Source organism: Spea bombifrons, chromosome 2 (assembly GCF_027358695.1).
Source record: "Spea bombifrons isolate aSpeBom1 chromosome 2, aSpeBom1.2.pri, whole genome shotgun sequence".
NCBI lineage: Eukaryota > Metazoa > Chordata > Amphibia > Anura > Pelobatidae > Spea > Spea bombifrons.
The window spans coordinates 112,676,634-112,696,349 of NC_071088.1; the positions used below are offsets into that span (position 1 = coordinate 112,676,634).

The 19,716-nt window shown below is 42.2% G+C and overlaps 1 long non-coding RNA gene and 1 pseudogene across 1 annotated transcript; both read right to left on the minus strand.

Annotated features, from left to right (window-relative positions):
- Positions 1-300: 300 nt before the first annotated feature.
- Positions 301-6,465, minus strand: LOC128473803 (cystinosin-like; annotated as a pseudogene).
- A 360-nt stretch (positions 6,466-6,825) lies between these two features.
- Positions 6,826-8,389, minus strand: LOC128473479 (uncharacterized). The gene is made up of 3 exons (XR_008346280.1): positions 8,298-8,389; positions 7,013-7,093; positions 6,826-6,937 (listed from the first exon to the last, which is right to left on the minus strand). It is a non-coding gene; the product is annotated as an uncharacterized LOC128473479 (long non-coding RNA).
- Between the last annotated feature and the right edge of the window lie 11,327 nt (positions 8,390-19,716).

Below are 19,716 nucleotides of genomic sequence, written 5' to 3' on the forward strand. Positions count from 1 at the left end.
CATAATAAAATAAAGTTAGATCAATCATATAGAAATGTATTTTTTTGTTTTTGCTTAAAAGAAAAGCTCACTTAGGTAACCAATATTTCACACAATAATTCAAGAATATAAGTCACTGTCTTTAAGTAATGATACAGCAGATAATGCTGAACATGACTACAAACAAAATGGTTCCTAATGCATATTTCCAAAAAGTGCATTTTTTTTTTGCTACTTTTTTCAGGCCTTTTTCAGTACTCCAACCATTTCTACTCTGTAGGATGTTGCATAGCGATGTTGCATTAATGGTGGGAAAGAATTCAAGTTTTCATTAAAGGCACAATAATGGAGTCCGCAGATTCTTATTTTTCCATACTTGTATTCTTATTTTTTCCACTTGATCGTTAGTACTGGAAACTGGTTTGCTGTATCTACATCTTCATGTCCAGTTAAACGTTTTCATACCCTTGTCTCTTTTTGTACAAGCAGTAATGTTGGGTGATGAAGACAATGTCGAAGAAAATCGAGAATATTTCCAAACCAAACATAGTTGGGTCTCCGAATATTAACTTCCATTCACCTGTTTAAAGGAAAAACAGCACTATAATTTAGTGTCATGAATGGTACAGCTTCATAATCTCAGCTACCTTATTACTTTTTTACTCTGACCATAATGTGCAAACCACTACATTCCCATTCCAACAAATCAATCAGCAGTGTATTAGAAAGATGCCCATTAAATATAAAACAAACAGATCATGACACTTGTTAAGCATTTTTTTACATGGTTTAGCTGTTGTAAGCGCCTGCACTGAGGTTACCTATCCTGAGAACAATTTGATGCACAAACTTTGAAGGCTGCTTCGACATTTGTGCAGCTTTCAATGGCAAATAATAATAATAATATTTATTGACCTATATAGAATCGTCGTACTCCACAGTACCGTACAATGGGCTAAAATGTGTTTAAGAATTTGTGAGCTGTTTACGTAGATCATATTATGTTCCGTATGCACGCCCATTGTACACTAAACTCGTCAATGGACAAGATGCAAGCATTGGCTTAAGGTTAGAGTCCTTTTCACTGAAGATAAAAAATTGCACGGTTTTAATATCATCGTTTTTATACTTACCATTGTTATAAGACTGTAAAAACATTTGGATTATACTGAAACTTCATCCTATAAAATCTAGCAGAACATTTCCGATACTCCATCCTTCAGTGCTTTTCCGACGGAAGTTCATGTAAGCCTGGGAAATGCAAATTGTGTTCCATATAACATAATAAAAACAAAGTTTTTGGCGAGTAATGAATCAAACAATGTCGAGGTCTCTACACATCTTAAAAGACCTGTTCCACCTAGGGTGCCTCATAAAATATTACCAGATACAAGTTGCATCATGTAAAGGGAGGAAAGAGGAGCCTGCCATTTTATTTTCTGCCAGACGTGAAAACAGCTTTAATTTTTTTATTGCTGTACTACTGTTAAGTCGCTGAAAGGTTTTGAAAAAGAATCTACAGAAAAAGAGTATAATATTTAAAAACAGGAACACGTTTATTCAACGTATATACAAAAGTAGTGCATAAAAATGTAAGTATTTAGGGAAAAGAATTGCTAGATGGAACAGCACCTTTAGGCAGATTCATGGTGACACTCCTTTCTACAGATCAACATTACATGCTGGTGTGTAAATGACGATTACAACTTTCAGCAGCAGAACTTCTCTAGTTTTACATTACAAGACGCTGTATCAGGTGTTATTTACAGACCCTCGTACATTATTTGAAAAGATCTGTAGATCTTCCAGATAAGCTTGAGTGCAAGTGAAAATAGTTAATAATCAATGTATTGCTGATTGAAGATCCATGGTAATGTCAACACTTTACCTGAGGGAAGTACTTCATGAGCGTAATGGCCAACTTAATGTGCGAGAAGCAGAATAAGAACTGCAGCCACGTGACCTCCCCAACCTCGGCCACAATAAGCATGCTGAAAGCAAATAACCAGGCAATGACAAGGAGGCCGGTGGCTACTTTGGAAACTTTCTGGATGCCCCGCTGCGAAAACAAAATACAAGTCTTTAAAATGTATATGTACTGGCAACATTAGAGCTGATGCACAAAGTATACAGAAACAGTAAAAAACAAATAACGCTGGGTATAAATGTCTAGCATGTATAATGTTCTGTTTTTTTACGCAATGCATTCCACGATGGTGAAAGTAATCATTTTTGTAAATAATAAAGTCCTCCTGTACCCCCTGTGTAAAACAGAAGGTCTGGCAAGATGCCCGACAATCAATGGTGTTTTTCTGTCTAGACCTGTTCCAGACCAGTGCTCCTTGCCCCTTTAAGTATTTACAAAGCTCAAGCATAAAGTGGATTGTGACCGATATTCAGCAAAATTCAATTTACAAGAAATGTTTAGTTCTGTTGATGTCACTCACGCACCGCATGGAGGCTGAAAAAAACTTCATTTGAATCCACTGGGATGACTCCGTTGGGATACATCTGAAGAAATTCTTCCTATAAGGCTAGGTTTCCACTTGTTTTTTTTGCTAAAAACGCCCATAAAAACGCCAATAGCGCCACCTGGCGTTTTTTTAGTGAAAAACCGCTGCAGCCAGATGTTAGCTGTTCTTCAATAGGAAATCGCAAAATGCCATTTCCACTTGGCGTTTTTTTGTTTGGCGTTTTTTCAGTCCTCTTTGGCGTTTTTCTACTTTTTTGGGCTCTGTGGCAGTTTTTCAAACAGCAGCATGTTGACACTCTGGCGTTTTTTGCAAGGAAATCTTGGCGTTTTTCTCCAATAGAAGTCTATGGGAGAGAAAAAACGCAATGAAAAAGCCATGTGGGTTTATTGCATTGGCGTTTTTTATGGCGTTTTTTCCACAGTTACAATGCAGAGGATGGACCCAGTATCTGTGTGTCCTACGAGAAATAGGCTGGAAACAAACAGTTTCACACAAAACAAAGTCCTGGACTGGTTCATATTGAATTTTACACCATTTGGAACAAACATGCCATTACAAACAAACATACCCGACGCATCAACTGGATCCTGCGTGCCAAAAGCAACAGCAAACAATTTGCACCATCATTTGGGGCCAATCTTCCCAGAGGAGCAGACATTCGAAATAAAGCATGCCTTACAAACCACAGAAAAGAGACAAAAGGGTCTACCAAGTAAATGACATCAGGAGAGGGCAGATACTTGCCATTTATCCTAATCCCTTTTAGCTGGGTGAAACTTCTAACTTGTAAAGGCTGGAAAAACTGCCTTAGGTCAAAAAAAGCAATTTCCACAGAAAGGCTAAAACGCCAGAAAAAACTCCAGAAAAAACGCCAAAACGCAGGTAAATGCAGTGGCAGTTTTCTTGGCATTTTTCCTGGCATTTTTCATCAAGAAAAAAACGCAGGACAAAAACCCAAGTGGAAACCTAGCCTAATAATAGTTCCAGACATAGTTTAATGAACTGCCTGACAGATTAGCAGAGGAAATTAAAAACCTACCCTAATGCAGTGGTTCTCAACCCGTGTATCCTCAGGACCCACATTTGTCTTTGGTCATTAAGTCGCGACCCAAAAATAACCTCAGACAAGATGAGGGAGTGGAAAGGCTGCCCGCGGGCTGCAGCAGGAAGAGGGGAGGAGCAATCAGAGAAAAACTTTATTCAGCTCCCACTAGGAACAGACAGCGACTGCAAACCAATCAAGCAACTTGCTTTGCTTGCTTTATAGATAGATAGATTTGCCCTTTCTGGCCACAAATTGAATTTCATATAGAAGGTTTCCCCCCCCCCATACAAAAAGGTTTTTTTATATTATGTATTGTAAATGTTAAGCATTCCAGATTTATTTTAATTCCTTTCATTGCTGTATTGTATAGCTATGCACATGTTTTCAGGTTTGCATTGTAACGAAGTAGCATAGAACCCTAGGTCGCTTAAATAGGGGATCAATTTCTGCTATTCACGGAACGCAGAATTAGATGTCACATAAGAGCCATTCAGCCCATCTAGTCTGCCCTCTCACATCTTAATCAGTCCTCAGTCTCATCTAAGATTCAGGATAGCTTTATACCTATCCAATTCCCTTACTGTATTAGCCTCTACCACTTCTGATGGGAGGCTGTGCCATTTATCTACCACCCTCCCTTTTTTCCGCATACATTTCCTACCAACAAATTCAGCAAGATATATGCCTATAACTAGTTTTCTGCATACATGCTAGGTCATCAGTAACTTCAATTTATGTAAATAGTTGGTACCTTTTCCTTCGCCAGTTCTCAAACACTTGTAGATAAAAGGACACAGACCAGGCCAAGAAATAGATCCAGCCTATGATCTGCTCCAAGACCTCCACAGTGAAGCTATGAATCACCAGAAAACAGACACGTTGCCTAAACAAAAAGATAATATTAATATTATGCTGAGAGTTTATCATCATCAAGAATTTAAATGACAAACCTTTGTTACTGAAAGGCAATATGAGCTACAAGCACATTTAAAATCATGTTGCAGGCATTCCACACCTGCTACTTAAATGTAACAGCTCTACCAAACAAGAAACTGTACTTAGTGTGAAAACAAAAAGTACACTCTCTTTGTTATTATGTCCTGATATGTAAAACCAAAGAATTCAATCATCCGTTCCTTAGCAGGTCTAAAAATTGGGTAAACACAACCTCAGATGAACAACACATGACATATTACAGGTGTCATGATTTAACAAAAATAAAGCCAAAATGGAAAACCAGTGTGTGTGAAAAACTAAGTATTAGCAGTTTGCTGGTTTGGAGGAAAGACATCAGCAATGATCTTAGAGAATCAATTGTTGCTGCCCATCAATCTGCAAAGGGTTATAAGGCCATTTCCAAACAATTTAAAAGTCCATCATTCTACAGCGAGAAAAATGATTCAAAACTAGAAAACATTCAACAGCATCCACTGTAAAGAAGGAATGGTCTGATTTTGCTGGAAGAACAATCTATGAAAAGAAAAAAAAATTTTGTTATATGAATTCAGATTCCAGCTGCTACGAACTTTTTAGGAGCTTACCCCTCAGTAGACTGTTTTCTTGCCACTTTAGTGACAGGAAAGCATTCGATAGGAGTGCTTTTGACCCTTGTGTGTGGGGAGTCTTGTTAGAATCCGTGGAACTTTTGTGGGAGCCAGTGCTGGCTAGTGGCGAGTATACCGCACATACATGATTATCACACGGCATGAAAAAAAGGACCAAAAGAGTAGAAAGGAAAAGATTTTTCCCCCCTCCCATTATTTCCTTGTATATGCTGGCACTTATTATGGAGTTTGTATTTGTTTTTTGTTAATATGTAATTTAGGGAGATGCTGCCAGTTGCTCCCTGACTGATCAGCAAGTCTCTTCTCCTCTGTTGAATGGTGAAAACACTATGGTTTGAGATCAACAATCAAAACCAAAACAATTTGTATGCGTTTTCTTAAATGCAGACGGAGAATACACCACTTACTTGGTCCGGAAAATGTACAACGGTGACGTTCTTCGAGGAATAGGTAATGTTAAGAGCAAACACAATTGTTTCATTCACAGGAACAGTGAAAAGAAAAATAATTAAAATCAACCATGCTAATCATATACTGTTCTATACACGATACGACTGTTTCCCCATACAGTTTACAAAGAAAATATTATTATTGATAATAATAAATAATACCGTGATGCTTGGAATTAATCATGTTCCTGGTTCCAAAGGAGTCTTTCAAAACATAGAACCAATACTGAAATCTGACAAGCTGATGATAAAAGATCAGGCTTTTGTAGAATAGACCAACCATTCAGGCTAAATATATTCTCCTACCATGGCCACATTTTAGAGAAGGTGCACAGAGTTTGGTTAGGGTTCCCGTGTTCCAGTTTCAAGTAAGAAAAAGGGAGACTGCAGCCACCATATGCACTTTAATGCACATGATAGCCGAGATGTCCTTTCTTTCTTTATTTTATGTCGTTTTTGCAAATGCCTGGGGGATTCTGCAGCATCCCCATTTGCAAGAAAAATGTGTGATATGTGATAATTATATGTGGTGTAATAATTATAATGAACAATGTCACACAGTGACAGTCAGTAAGGCTTAAAAAAAAAAAAACACCATAAACCTATCAAGCTTCCAAACCTAGAAGATCCATAATTGGACTGGACCAGATATATACTTGTAACCATGGTAACCCATGATTTTGCTTTCCCATCATATGATTTCTTTTAACTATTTAAAGACTTGGCCAGTTGTGGCTTATGCTTTACTGAGGTATAATATTAGAGGAAGAGTCACTATTTACACATAGCTAGAAACAGCAAAATGTTTTTCCTTTATTTAGAAACACAGAATTCGACTGCAGAGAAGAACCATTCGGTCCATCAAGTCTTCCAAATTGTTCCTGATGCAAAAACTCAGACTTTAATCAGTCCTCGGTCTTGTCTTAGATTCAGGACAGTTTTACCTCATCCATGCTTCAATTTCCTGAATGTTTTTGGCTCTACCACTCCTGCTGGGAGACCTTTCCACTTATTTACCACCATTTCAGTAAAGTAAACACTTTTTTTGCATTAGATATTAAAAGCTACATGCCAACTGCTGTTATATAGTTGGATAGGGATTATTTTGATAACTGTATGTGGCACTGATGGAGTTTGCATTGAGTGCCAGCTTTTACACATATCTAAAACATGAAAAGCAATAAACTATTTGTGCCATTTGAAAATAGCAATAAATAAATAAATAATGACCTGGACTTCAGAAGGGACAACCAAAAACGACTTTTTAACACTCAAAGGCAGTTATGGTTGAGATGGACGAAAATGGAACTTACTTTGCATTTATACTTATGTTTTTGGAGCTTCCTTTTTCTAATGTAACTACATCCGGTAGAGAAATCCTAGTAGCAGCATCATCCCATGGAACGGCGGATGAAGAGTCGGCATCTAAAACATAAACGAGTCTGCTAAAGTGACACGACCTTCGTATAATTAGCTAAAGCATGCTTAGAGTCCACTTACCACAGAACTTTGGTATCTTCAGCAGGCAGCAGAAAATAAACACCAGACCATGTATTGTTAGTGACCGGTCCATGGTTCTATCTTCAGAAGCAGAGGGGGGAAAAATAATCAATATTGAATTATAGCTTATTTAGACCAGAATATTTGTAGACTACACATTAGTAATATAACCATAGTATACATATTCATTTTAGCCTATGATAGCAATAGCCTCCAATTACAGCCTTCATGAGCCATAGTTATCCATCAACAACCAACACTGGTCTAGAGGAGTCCACCAGCAGCTTTACACAGCTTTTGTAGAAGGTGACAGGCAGAGCATTATTGGGGCTGGAGAAACATATGAATCTATCTAAATTCACATATAATAACACGTACATTTATGCCCTACTTCCCCCACGAGCCAGAATCACAGCTGATCCCAAAGTGTTCAATCTGCCCCTCTTCTGGAAGTTGAATTTGGTGGTTTGGTTACTCTTCACTTAAATCCTCACCAAACTTCTGGTGCTCTGCTTCCTTATCCATCATCCCTTATTAGTTTACTGTTGCACCAATGCGTCTCATCAACCCGAAATCAGCCTAGGACTGCAGATCCATGTGATAGAGCCATTACCTTTTCAGTATCATCCTAGACCTTAATTTGGAACCAAGTAACAACCACACAACCATAGGGTTCTTCACCATCACCGACACATCACTGCGGTCCTCCAATTGGAGTGTCTGTGTTTACATCCTATGTCCCAATAACCATAATTCAATAACGAGGAACCCAAGTCTACCCAATAATGCTATGTCTAGACATCGCAGTGGGTGTCCCATAATAATAAACTCCTTCTGGCTGTGGGTTAATCTGACTGCCCTATAGCCAGAGTCTTACATGTTACTATGGATCCATATGCCTGTGTCAATTTACCATACTACCCTATAGCACCACAGGTCATTATTATTATGAGTGACTGATTTATCACCATACTCTGTCATCTGATTGGGGTCTATAGGATTCTTTCCCATCAGCCCCACACTGCCATACACCCTGATCTATTAAGTAATATGACCCTGTCCCATAGCCATAGGGCTCCGTCTTACCGTACATCCTCGCTCCTCTATCCGCATATTATATATCAGATCTTATACCATCCCTACTACTCGGGTACTATAAACTTCCATTTCCAACCTCCATTCACGTGACTAAACACCCTCACTCGTCACATGACTCCGCCTGGTATCGCCTAACGCCCCCGATAAGATGGTGCACCCTCAATAAATCAACCCTTACCAGGCTCACCTACTCCCTGCTCCCATATCACCGTCCAGGACGCTTTATTCACTCGCTAGTCGCTACTCTGCGAGCTGTCAATCTCCATTCCTGGCCCCGCCTATCGGATAACTTTACTTCACGAGGCGGAAGTTGACTAAAACTTCGGCTTTTGCGGTGGCTGTCATAAACGATGGACGGGCAATCTCTGGTGTTGGGTATTGACGTTGGGGCATGTGGTGTGCAGTAGGGCTGCAACTAACGATTTTTGGATTAATCGGATAAAAAAAATGAATGTACATTTTTCATTTATTTAAAATAATTTAATAAGCAAATGATGTTAAATACAAACAGCAGAATAAAAAAAACTTTGATAAAATGCATTTCTTGTCTTTATTTCCCAACCAGCCCCCCCAATTTATGCACATTTGAGCCTAGGCTTGCCACGCTGCCTCCCAGACATGCCACGCTGCCTCCCAGACATGCCACTCCACGCTGCCTCCCACATATACCACTCCTCGCTGCCTCCCACATATACCACTCCACTCTACCCCCACATATGCCACTATGCCTGATACGCCTTATACCCCCTGATACACCACTCCATCCTCCCCAGACATGCCACGCTGCCCTCCCCACATATGCCTTATATACCGTATATGCCTTATACCCCCAGATATGTCACTTCATCCTCCCCAGATATGCCTTATACCCCCCCAGATATCTCATAGTCCCCTCATAGAGTCACAGACCTGTTCACAGCACACTGACACCATACTTTTATAAATAAGTACTGGGTTAATCTTCACTGCCCCCAGGATTTAGATTCCCTTTAGTCGGTCCCCCTTTAACTCTAACTGCGCCTTAAGTTAACTTTATTAAATTAATTAAATTAACCCTCAGTCCTCATCATTAAATTAACCCTAAACACCCCATTAACCACAGCATCCCCTAAATGAACCCTAAAGACCCCCATCAACCACAACAGCCCCTAAATTAACCCTAAACACCCCATTAACCACAACAGCCCCTAAATTAACCCTAAACACCCCATTAACCACAACTGCCTCAAATTAACCCCAAACACCCCATTAACCACAGCTGCTCCTACATTAACCCTAAACACCCCATTAACCATAGCTGCCCCTAAATTTACCCTAAACACCCCATTAACCATAGCTGCCCCTAAATTAACCCTAAACACCCCATTAACCATAAATGCCCCTAAATTAACCCCCACCTCCCCTAACTTTCAGCAGCCCAAATATTAATTTTATACTTACAGTTAGATGAGTGTCACAGCCATGTGGTTCTGGCCTTCTGGGAGAAGGAAGGGGCGGGGCCAGTTGTCACAGTGATTACAGGGAGGGACTGGTAAGTAGGAGCTGCTGCTGTGAGTCAGACTAAACGGATTATATAATGAGGGGTATTTTCAGAGCATTTGCTCTGAAAAAACCCTAGTTTTATAATCGATAAAAATCGATTCAACTAATCGATAATGAAATTCGTTGGCAACGATTTTCATTATCGATTATTATCGATTTTATCGATTAGTTGTTGCAGCCCTAGTGTGCAGCCAGAGCCAAGATACTCATGCCGGGGTGCAGTGTGATTGGGGGTTACAGGTGAGGGGTGCCGGCTCAGTTTGACGTGCCTTAGGGTAAACGTGTTTTATTTTCTTACCACAATCAACTGGGTTATCGGGTGTAAACGTACTCTAGGTATAGCTGTGACCAAATGTTGGTAAAAAGGACTTTATTCACTAAATGGAGAGTTGGCAATTGTGGTTTCAACTCCTCCACTTCAGGGTTAACACTGACAGTCCTCCACAGAAAGAATGGGTGACCTGGCCCTGCATAATGCATAATTCAATGGGTGAGGATGCTGTAAAGAAACTTCACTGACTTAGCTATATATTATACCAGGCTTTGACAAACCCTGGGTGTCATACACATTCATTCTAACTCTATACATATACGCACACATGCACCCTTGCCTTGTGGAGAGCTGCCTGCTCCTGCCTGTCTATCACTGCACGGTCACATAATGCGAGCTCCTGGATGCCATGCACCCGCCTCAGCATCCCCTTGTAGCCCAGTTTGTGTGTGGGAGGGCACCTTCCTTGCTTCCTGGGGGTGCTGGATATCCAGCTGCCCATGTTATGTGACTCTGTGCCAATAGGGAGAAAGCAGCCCGCACACAGGTATATACCGTATTTGCTTGATTATAAGACGACCCTGATTATAAGACGACCCCCCAAAATCTGAATATTAATTTATGAAAAAAAGAAAAAGCCTGAATATAAGACGACCCTATAAGAAAAAAGTTTCACCAGTAAATGTTAATTCATATAAACTATGTGAACAATTGTCTGTTAATAAAAGCTATGATTGAGAAAAATATTTTGTTTTTATTTCCTTTTTTTCAACCTGCCCCCCCAGTTATGCACATCTGCCCCCAGGCTTACCACTCTGCCCCAGAAATGCCTTATACCCTCTAAATGCCACTGTGCCCCATGATACGCCTTTTAACCCTATATATGCCACTGTGCCCCATGATATGCCTTTTGACCCCCCCCCTCTATGTGCCACTCTGCCTCCAGAATTGCCTTATACCCCTATATGCCACTCTGGCATTTAGCGGGTTAAAAGGCATATTATGGGGCAGAGTGGCATATAGGGAGGTATAAGGCATTTCAGGAGGCAGAGTGGCGCATAGAGGGTTAAAAGGCATTTCTGGAGGCAGAGTGGCATTAAGGGGGTTAAAAGGCATTTCACAGAGCACTCTGCCTCCAGAAATGCCTTATGCCCCCCCCATTTAACACTCCCTCCCCCTCCCTCCTCCAAACGTACCAGTGCTTCTGAGTCCCCGGTGCTTAGTCCGGGCAGCGTGTAGAGCTCTACGCGCTTGAGCGGAACTTGTCTACGTGAATCGTGTAGAGCTCTACATGCTGCCCGGACTAAGCACCGGGGACTCAGAAGCACCGGTAAGGTGGGGGAGGTAATAACACAGGAGGATCCAGGTCCCCTGCATCACTGCGGGGGATCTGGATCATAGTCTCATAGTCAGACCTATTTGAGGTCTGATTATAAGACGACCCCGATTATAAGACGAGGGGTATTTTTCAGAGCATTTGCTCTGGAAAAAACCTTGTCTTATAATCGGGCAAATACGGTATATATATATATATATATATACCGTATTGGCTCGGATATAGGCCGCCCCCGTATATAGGCTGCACCCTAAAAGTTTGGTGCTTTTTAAAAGAAAAAGTTTTTCTTGCTGCCACTCTGTCCTCCCCCTCCAAGATACGCTGCCGCTCTGTCCTCTCCCCCTCCCCGAGATACGCTGCCACTCTGTCCCCCCCCCCCCTCAAGATACGCTGCCACTCTGTCCTCCCCCCCTCGAGATACGCTGCCACTCTGTCACCCCCCCACCCCGAGATACGCTGCCACTCTGTCCTCCCCCCCTCGAGATATGCTGCCACTCTGTCCTCCCTGCGATATGCTGCCACTCTGTCCTCCCCCCCCGACTTACCAGAGCAGACTCCCGGGTGTCTTACAGGGCCGGAGGGGGACATCTATGCACAGCGTGTATACAACTCCCGGTGCCGGCACTCAGCGGAAGTGCCGGTACCGGAAGTTGTATACGCGTTTTGCGTAGATGTCTTCCGCCGGCCCTGCAAGACACCCGGGAGTCTGCCCTGGTAAGTCGGGGGGGTTAGAATGCATCGTGTGCACGTTCACCGGCAACGGCGCATCGCCGCTGCCGGTGAACGTCCGTGCGATGCGCTTAGACAACCTCCCGTGCCGGTACTACCCCGTGGGAAGTGCTGGCAGGGGAGGCTGTCTGAGCGTATCAGACAGTAGGATGCAGGTCCCCTGCACCGCTGCGGGGGATCTGTATCCTAACCCCGCTGCCTGCCCGGCGCCCGGGACTGCATGTCCCGGGCGTCGGGCGCTAGACCCCGAATATAGGCTGCACCCCCACTTTAAAGACTTAAAGTGGGGGAAAAAAGTGCGGGCTATATTCGGGCCAATACGGTATATATATATATATATATATATATATATTAATATTGTTATTTAATTTTATTTGTCCTATTTTGGTATGTTACTTACTTTAAATAAAAGCGTGAGATTTTTTTTTATGGTGGGGGGTCATATTCGGTTTTGACCAGGAAAATGCTGCATTTTCAGTTTCAGTCCAGAATTTTTGTTTCGGTGCATCCCTACTACTAAGCCACACAAAGAAGTGGTAGGCCTACACCACATCAATGTTTGACTTAGTATATAGCGATAGGAGTTATGCTGGACTATTGTCAATGTCTGGCTCAATGTATAGTGATAAGGATTATGCTGTACCACCGTCAATGTCTGCCTCAGTATATAGTGATAGGTGTTATGCTGTACCACCGTCATTGTCTGCCTCATTATATAGTGATAGGTGTTATGCTGTACCACTGTCAATGTCTGCCTCAGTATATAATGATAACAGTAATGTTGTACCACCTTCAGTGTCTGTGCCAGTATATAACAATAGAAGCTATGCAGCTTTAAAATGTGTGTGTGTGGGGGGGTGCCACATACAGGATCCGCCCCAGGTGCCAAATATGCTAAGTACGCCCCTTTGCCAGATCTTGTCCTAACGATACGGAAAACTACTGCACTTAGGCCAAGTAAGAGATTTCCTCCTGGGGAAATTTGTGTAACATATAAAACTGGGCATCATTTACACCTGTTTTTGGTCATTATTTTACATCTAAAATTATCCATGCAGATAACTACAACTTAGTTAATTATTTGTTCCATTGTATTTTTATTTGTACATTTGTATGAATAACTGGTATTAAAAATCTATATTATTTAATTTTCATAGGAAAAACTAACGTGACCTATTTACTTTGGGTGCTGACACAGTGTAGGGTCCCTAGCTATGGCCCCTTTGGTCATTGTAGAGTGCTGTGATATGACATATCCTAGTGTTACTTAAGTCACCTTTAAAGCAGTCTGTGGAGGCTGTACCCGTAAATACAATTTTTGTCTTTTCAATTTGAACAATGAAGGTACTTTCATGTGCATTATTTTAGGAGCCCCCCTGGGACAACGAAAAGGTGAAGGGTATATTAGTGTATGTCTGGTTGTGTTAGTTTGAGTATCTGGGTATGTTTGTGTGCAGGTGGGTTAGTGTGAGTACCTGGTTTTGTGTGTTAGTGCTAAGTGGTGTGTGTGTCTTGCAGTGTGTGTTAGTGCAAGTGTCCCTCCAGAGGTCAGGCACTGGCTCCACCCTTGCCTCTAATAGCCGATCACATCTACAAAGCACATAGAGTAGCAGCGTTATCATCTTTGCCTGCATGATTATTAGGGAACTGGGTGTCAGCACAGAGTAGCCAGCAAATGATTCTCAGACCTTGTATAATTTTCATCAATAATATCAGCAGCATCCATGAATTGGGAGTGCAAAGAGAAGGTTGGACAGGAAAAGAGTGCAACAGACAGAGTGAATATCCTCCATGACATTCTCTCATATAGCCTTCAGTGCGCATCATCCCATGTCTACTCACATGTGAGGTCATGCGTGCAAGGGTTAGAGGGAGGGAAGAAGAATGTGAACTTCACTTGGATGAGAAGGCCACAACTCTATCTGTAGCCTACACCCCCTGTATAACAAAAACAGGGCATTTGGGCAGGTTTACAGCCCACCCAACCTCAGTGTGCTCCAAGTGTGCTGTAGCCTGTCTGAATTCAGTCCATTACCATGAGTTTTATTACCATGCAGCTCTGTGATACAAACACACAGTGAACATTACTGTGAATTTTATGGGGCTCTGTGATATACTCATACTGCATTTAATTGTGAATTTTACCACTGTGGGTCTGTTTGTCTACTGCTTTTGTATTATTGTCAAATTAAGCCTGTATTAAGATGCATTACACAGCTTAAAAAACAAGGATGCCAGCCTTTCTGCAGGGAGTGCAAGCCCTCTACTCCCACCCTTCTGCGGTAGTTGACATCGGTACTTTTAGGTCAAGGCCCTTTCAGATCCTTGGAGGCACCCGTCAAGGTTGCCCTTTATCGCCCCTTTTATTTGCTTTGGCCATCGAACCCCTGGCCCAAGCTATTCGTCTGCATCCTGACATTAGGGGGATCCCGGTAGGGGGTAAGGTTTATAAACTTAGCTTATTTGCTGATGATGTCCTTTTGTCCCTGACGTCCCCTCTTACTTCTCTGCCCAATCTGTACCAGCTCCTGACGAGATTTGGGGACCTGTCCGGTTACAAAATTAATTCTGATAAGTGTGAGGCTTTGAATGTTACCCTGGCTGCTCCTGTGGTGAAGCTTTTATCTCTTAATTTTGATTTTAAGTGGCAACCGATTTCTCTCCGTTCCCTTGGCATATATATAACACCCTCGCTTTCACAAATGTATGCTGCTAACTACCCCCCTCTCCTCTTGCGCCTGAAGCGTGATCTGGTGACATGGTCGTCCTATGCCCTGTCCTTTATGGGACGTATTTACGCTGTTAAGATGACGCTTTTGCCCAGACTTCTCTATTTATTCCGTTCCATTTCACTACCTATCCGGAGAGCTGACGTCAATAGCCTTCAAAGGGCGATCGATTTATTTATCTGGCAGGGCCGTAGGAGTCGCCTCGCTAAGGCCACTGTTTACAAATCAAAATCTACGGGTGGGCTCTCGGCTCCTCTGATCCATGAGTACTATATTGCTGCACAGCTGGCGATGCTCCTCTCCCTCTCCGTGGTCCACTCTCCTCCCCGTTGGGTCCAACTGGAATCGGACCTCTGCTCTGGGATTAACCTGGGATGGCTTATGTGGCACTCATCTCTCGACACGGCATTGATTTCCGCCAGCCCCACTCTACTGCATTCTCTTCGCCTATGGTACCGTGTGCGGTATAGACTGCGCCTTACGAGCCCGAGCTCTCGATTGACGCCGCTTTTTCAGAACTCGGACTTTCCCGCTGGGTGTCGCCTTCACCCCTTCCGATGGTGGGTCACTAAGGGAGTCGTCACGGTGGGGGATCTGCTTATGCACAATGTACCATGCTCCTATCAACACCTCCTTACTCGCCATGGACTCCCAGCTACAGAACTTTTTCGATTCCATCAACTCTCCCATTTTGTCCGTGCCTTCCTCAGACGCCATCCAAATTGTGACCCGACGTTTTACGAACAGCTCGTCCGCCTCCCGCACAAACCTAGAGGAGTGATTTCTAGTTTGTATCGCCATATGCTGGACGTTAAATTCCCGTTACCTCCCCTGTTTACGCAGCGCTGGGAGCTGGATTTGGGGCACTCCCTTGATCCTACAGAGTGGGGCGAGATCTATGTTAATGTTTGGAAGGTGACGGCGTGTACTCTGGTTCAGGAGAACTGTTATAAAGTCCTCTCACGTTGGCACCTTACCCCATCTAGACTTCATCGCATGTTCCCGGCACACTCATCTCTCTGTTTTCGCGGTTGTGACGAGGAGGGGTCCTTTATGCACACCTGGTGGACCTGCCCTCTGGTCCTGTCTCTCTGGTCCCATTTCTTTGATTGCTTGAGTGCAGCCCTTGGAGTTTGCTTGGTCCCGGATCCCTGGACGGCCCTTCTCTGCAGAAATTATCAGCTGGACACTCTCTCCTCATCGGCCCAACGTTTGATTTTTCGTGTCTGTACGGCGGTTCGCTTGTCCATCGCTAAGGTTTGGAAGTCAGGTGCCCCTACTATCCCGGCTGTTGACGCTAAAATCTGGGACATTATTAAGTTGGAAAAGATTACCGCATATCTGCATGGCACTTCTCACCTTTTCTACCTCACGTGGGACCCGTGGCTGGAGAAATTCGCCCCATCCACCGCCGTGGCGCCCTGGCTGTGAGAGCTGTTGTGCCTCCTCCCCTCCCCCTTCCCTCCCTCTCCCCTCCTTACCTTCTTCTACCTCTTTCTCTCTTGTCTTTCTCTTGCTTTCTTGCCTTCTTTCATCGGATATTACCGAGATTCCGTTTTCCTGCTGAGCTTGGCTCTGGTTCCAGCTGCGTCTGGTATACTCCGGGCCTTTCAGTTTATGCTCGGCTTCGCATACGCTACGATACTGTGTTTGGCATCCCATTGTCATATGTTTGTTACAGGATTGGCTATGCCCATGTTTACTCAATGATTCTGTGCCTTGACCTGTGTGTTTATGCCATGTCGATGTTTTACTTTTGGCTCTGGCTTTCATGGAAACCTGTCATGTGTTTCTTTTTCTGTTCTCTTATATCATAAAATTCAATAAATTACTTCTTAAAAAAAAAAAAAAAACAAGGATGCCAGAGCAGTAAAAAAAAAAAAAAAAGCAACAGAGCTATTTGTAAAGCAAACACGGGAGTAATTCTGAGACCAACAATTCAATATTAAGAAATTATTCAATATAGCAGACTGTAATATTACAGAGTAGTGAATCCCACAGTCAAATCTGTGGATGTTCAACTCCATATTTTAAATGTTTTAAAATGTGGCAACATTACAAAGCATCAAAAATTTTTATTTTATGTGAAAACACAAAATAGATAAAATGTATACCTCAATGTCCTCTTTGTGCAACACGGATTCACGTTGGGTGAAAGTAAATGCACGCTCTTATAATAGCTTTTCTACAAGTTTTAACAGAAGGAAAGGGAGGCACCTTTGAAGATGTATGCATACAACATTAATTTAGGTAGCTTGTAATGACATGGCATTTATACATTTATCTCAGTAGATGATCCTCCCCCCCTCAACCCTATCACACACCTGGCACTATCACTTGTTACAGAACAATCCCATTTCCCTAGGCCTTTTCTTAATGTTTCAAACTATATCATATGCTCTACATCTGGAAATGTTTTAATGCCTTAAGGACCGGGCTTTTTTTTTCTTTTCTTCCTTTCGTGTCCAAGGCTGTTTTAACATTTTTGTGGTACTCGTGTTTAGCTGTAATTTTCTATTCTCATTTAGTGAACCCACACAAGTTATATATTGGTTATTTTCAAGGTGTTCTTTAGATACCGTTATTTAACCATATAATCTAATTTAAAAAAATGGTGAAAAAAAAACACTTTTATAAAAAAAAGAAAAGAAAAGTTACTCATCTAAAAAACCTGATACCCATGATCACTGAGGCCAGGAATTGACAGGCTTTTCTCTGTTAAGACTGCTGGTTTATTCAGGTTCCATAGCCTGAATTTTGACTTTTTGAGGTATTGGGTTTTTAGCTGGTTTTACTGGACTGATATTCTGTGACCAGCCTCTCCACAATAAAAACATTTTTTTCTGCATTTCCTCTGAAAGGCTCAGGTTTAAAGCATTGGAGTTTTCTTATACATGGTCTTGGAGTTCATATCACTACCATTGTTCTCAACTAAATTTTGTCCACAGATCTGCAGCCGACACTCAGCCAAAGTTTCTAATACTGTGGTTATCAATTCACCCCAAACTCCTTATTGTGGCATTTACATTCTGTCACAACCCAGGCCAGGAAGTCAGGGAGGAGCCTAACTTATCTACCCCATGCTCCATGACTTACGACTGGAGTTACAGACAGGAGTAGTGATGGGAAGTTCGGATCATTAAAGTGAATCGGATCATTTCGATTCGTTCACTGAAATGATCCGATTCATGATCCGAATCTTCGAATCACTCAGTGTGACTCACAGGAGTTACTGTTTTCCAGTAACTCCGTGCAGGCACACTAACGATTGGCCCCGCCCCTTTCATTATGAATCCTCCCCCTGCCTCCAGTGATGTCAATGAAGGCAGAGAGTCGTTCAAAGATTCGGATCTTACAGGGATCCGAATCTTACAGTGATCCGGATTGTAAGATCCGGATCTTTGAACGACTCTCTGCCTTCATTGGGATTCTAATCATTCAGAGAATATCACCATACTGTTATAAATAATACTTAATAATCACTACCCCCAGGATTTATATTCCCCATTACCTGCAACTGCACCTTAAGCTAACTTTATTAAATTAATTAAATTAATCCTCACCATTAAATTAACCCTAAACACCCCATCAACCATGTCTGCCCCTAAAATTAACCCTTAACACCCCATCAACCATGACTGCCCCTAAAATTAACCCTTAACACCCCATTAAGCATAACTGCCCCCAAATTAACCCTAAACACCCCATTAAGCATAACTGCCCACAAATTAACACTAAAGACCCCATTAAGCATAACTGCCCCTAAATTAACACTAAAGACCCCATTAAGCATAACTGCCCCTAAATTAACCTTAAACACCCCGTTAAGCATAACTGCCCCCAAATTAACCCTAAACACCCCATTAAGCATAACTGCCCCCGAATTAACCCTAAACACCTCATTAAGCATAAATGCCCCTAAATTAACACTAAAGACCCCATTAAGCACAACTGCCCCCAATTAACCCTAAACACCTCATTAAGCATAACTGCCCCTAAATTAACACTAAAGACCCCATTAAGCATAACTGCCCCCAAATTAACCCTAAACACCTCATTAAGCATAACTGCCCCTAAATTAACACTAAAGACCCCATTAAGCATAACTGCCCCTAAATTATCCCTAAACACCCCATTAAGCATAACTGCCCCTAAATTACCACTAAAGAACCCATCAACCATACCAATTTATTAGGTAATTTATCTGGAGTACATGCAATTAATTTAGGGGCAGTTATGGTTAATGGAGTATTTAGGGTTAATTTCAGGGGCCGTTATGGTTAATGGGGTCTTTAGGGTTAATTTCAGGGGCCATTATGGTTAATGGGATCTTTACGGTTAATTTCAGGGGCAGTTATGGTTGATCGGGTATAAGGGTTAATTTTATGCTGATGACTGAGGGTTTATTTAATTAATTTAATGAAGTTAACTGTAGGTGCAGTTATAGGTAAAGGGGGGCAAACTCAGGGGAATCTAAATCCTGGGGGCAGTGTGAACATTATTAATGTATTTATTTATAAAAGTATGGTATCGGTAATATTCTCTGAATGATTCGAATCTCTGTAAGATTCGGATCCTTGTAAGATCCGGATCCCTGTAAGATTCGAATCATTGGAATCATTTGAATCTTCGGATCATTCGACTCTTCGGATCATTCGACTCTTCGGATCATTCGACTCTTTGAACGACTCTCTGACTCTATGAGTCATCGTTCCTCTGTGAATTAATGAGCTGTAACCTGACCCCAGAGTCTGTGTCTGAGTGCTCTGCAGATGACTCACAGCTCTAGGACAAATGAATCGTTCAGTCTACTGAACCGATTCACCCGGATCACTAAAAAGAACTGGATCAAATGAACGATTCGTTCATGATCCGGACATCACTAGACAGGAGCTGGAAAGTACAGGCTGGACTGAACTCTGGAGTGTCCTGACAGGACTGGTAAGTGCAAGCAGGAATGAGCACTGAGAAAGGACTATGCACCAAGGCAGGAATGCAA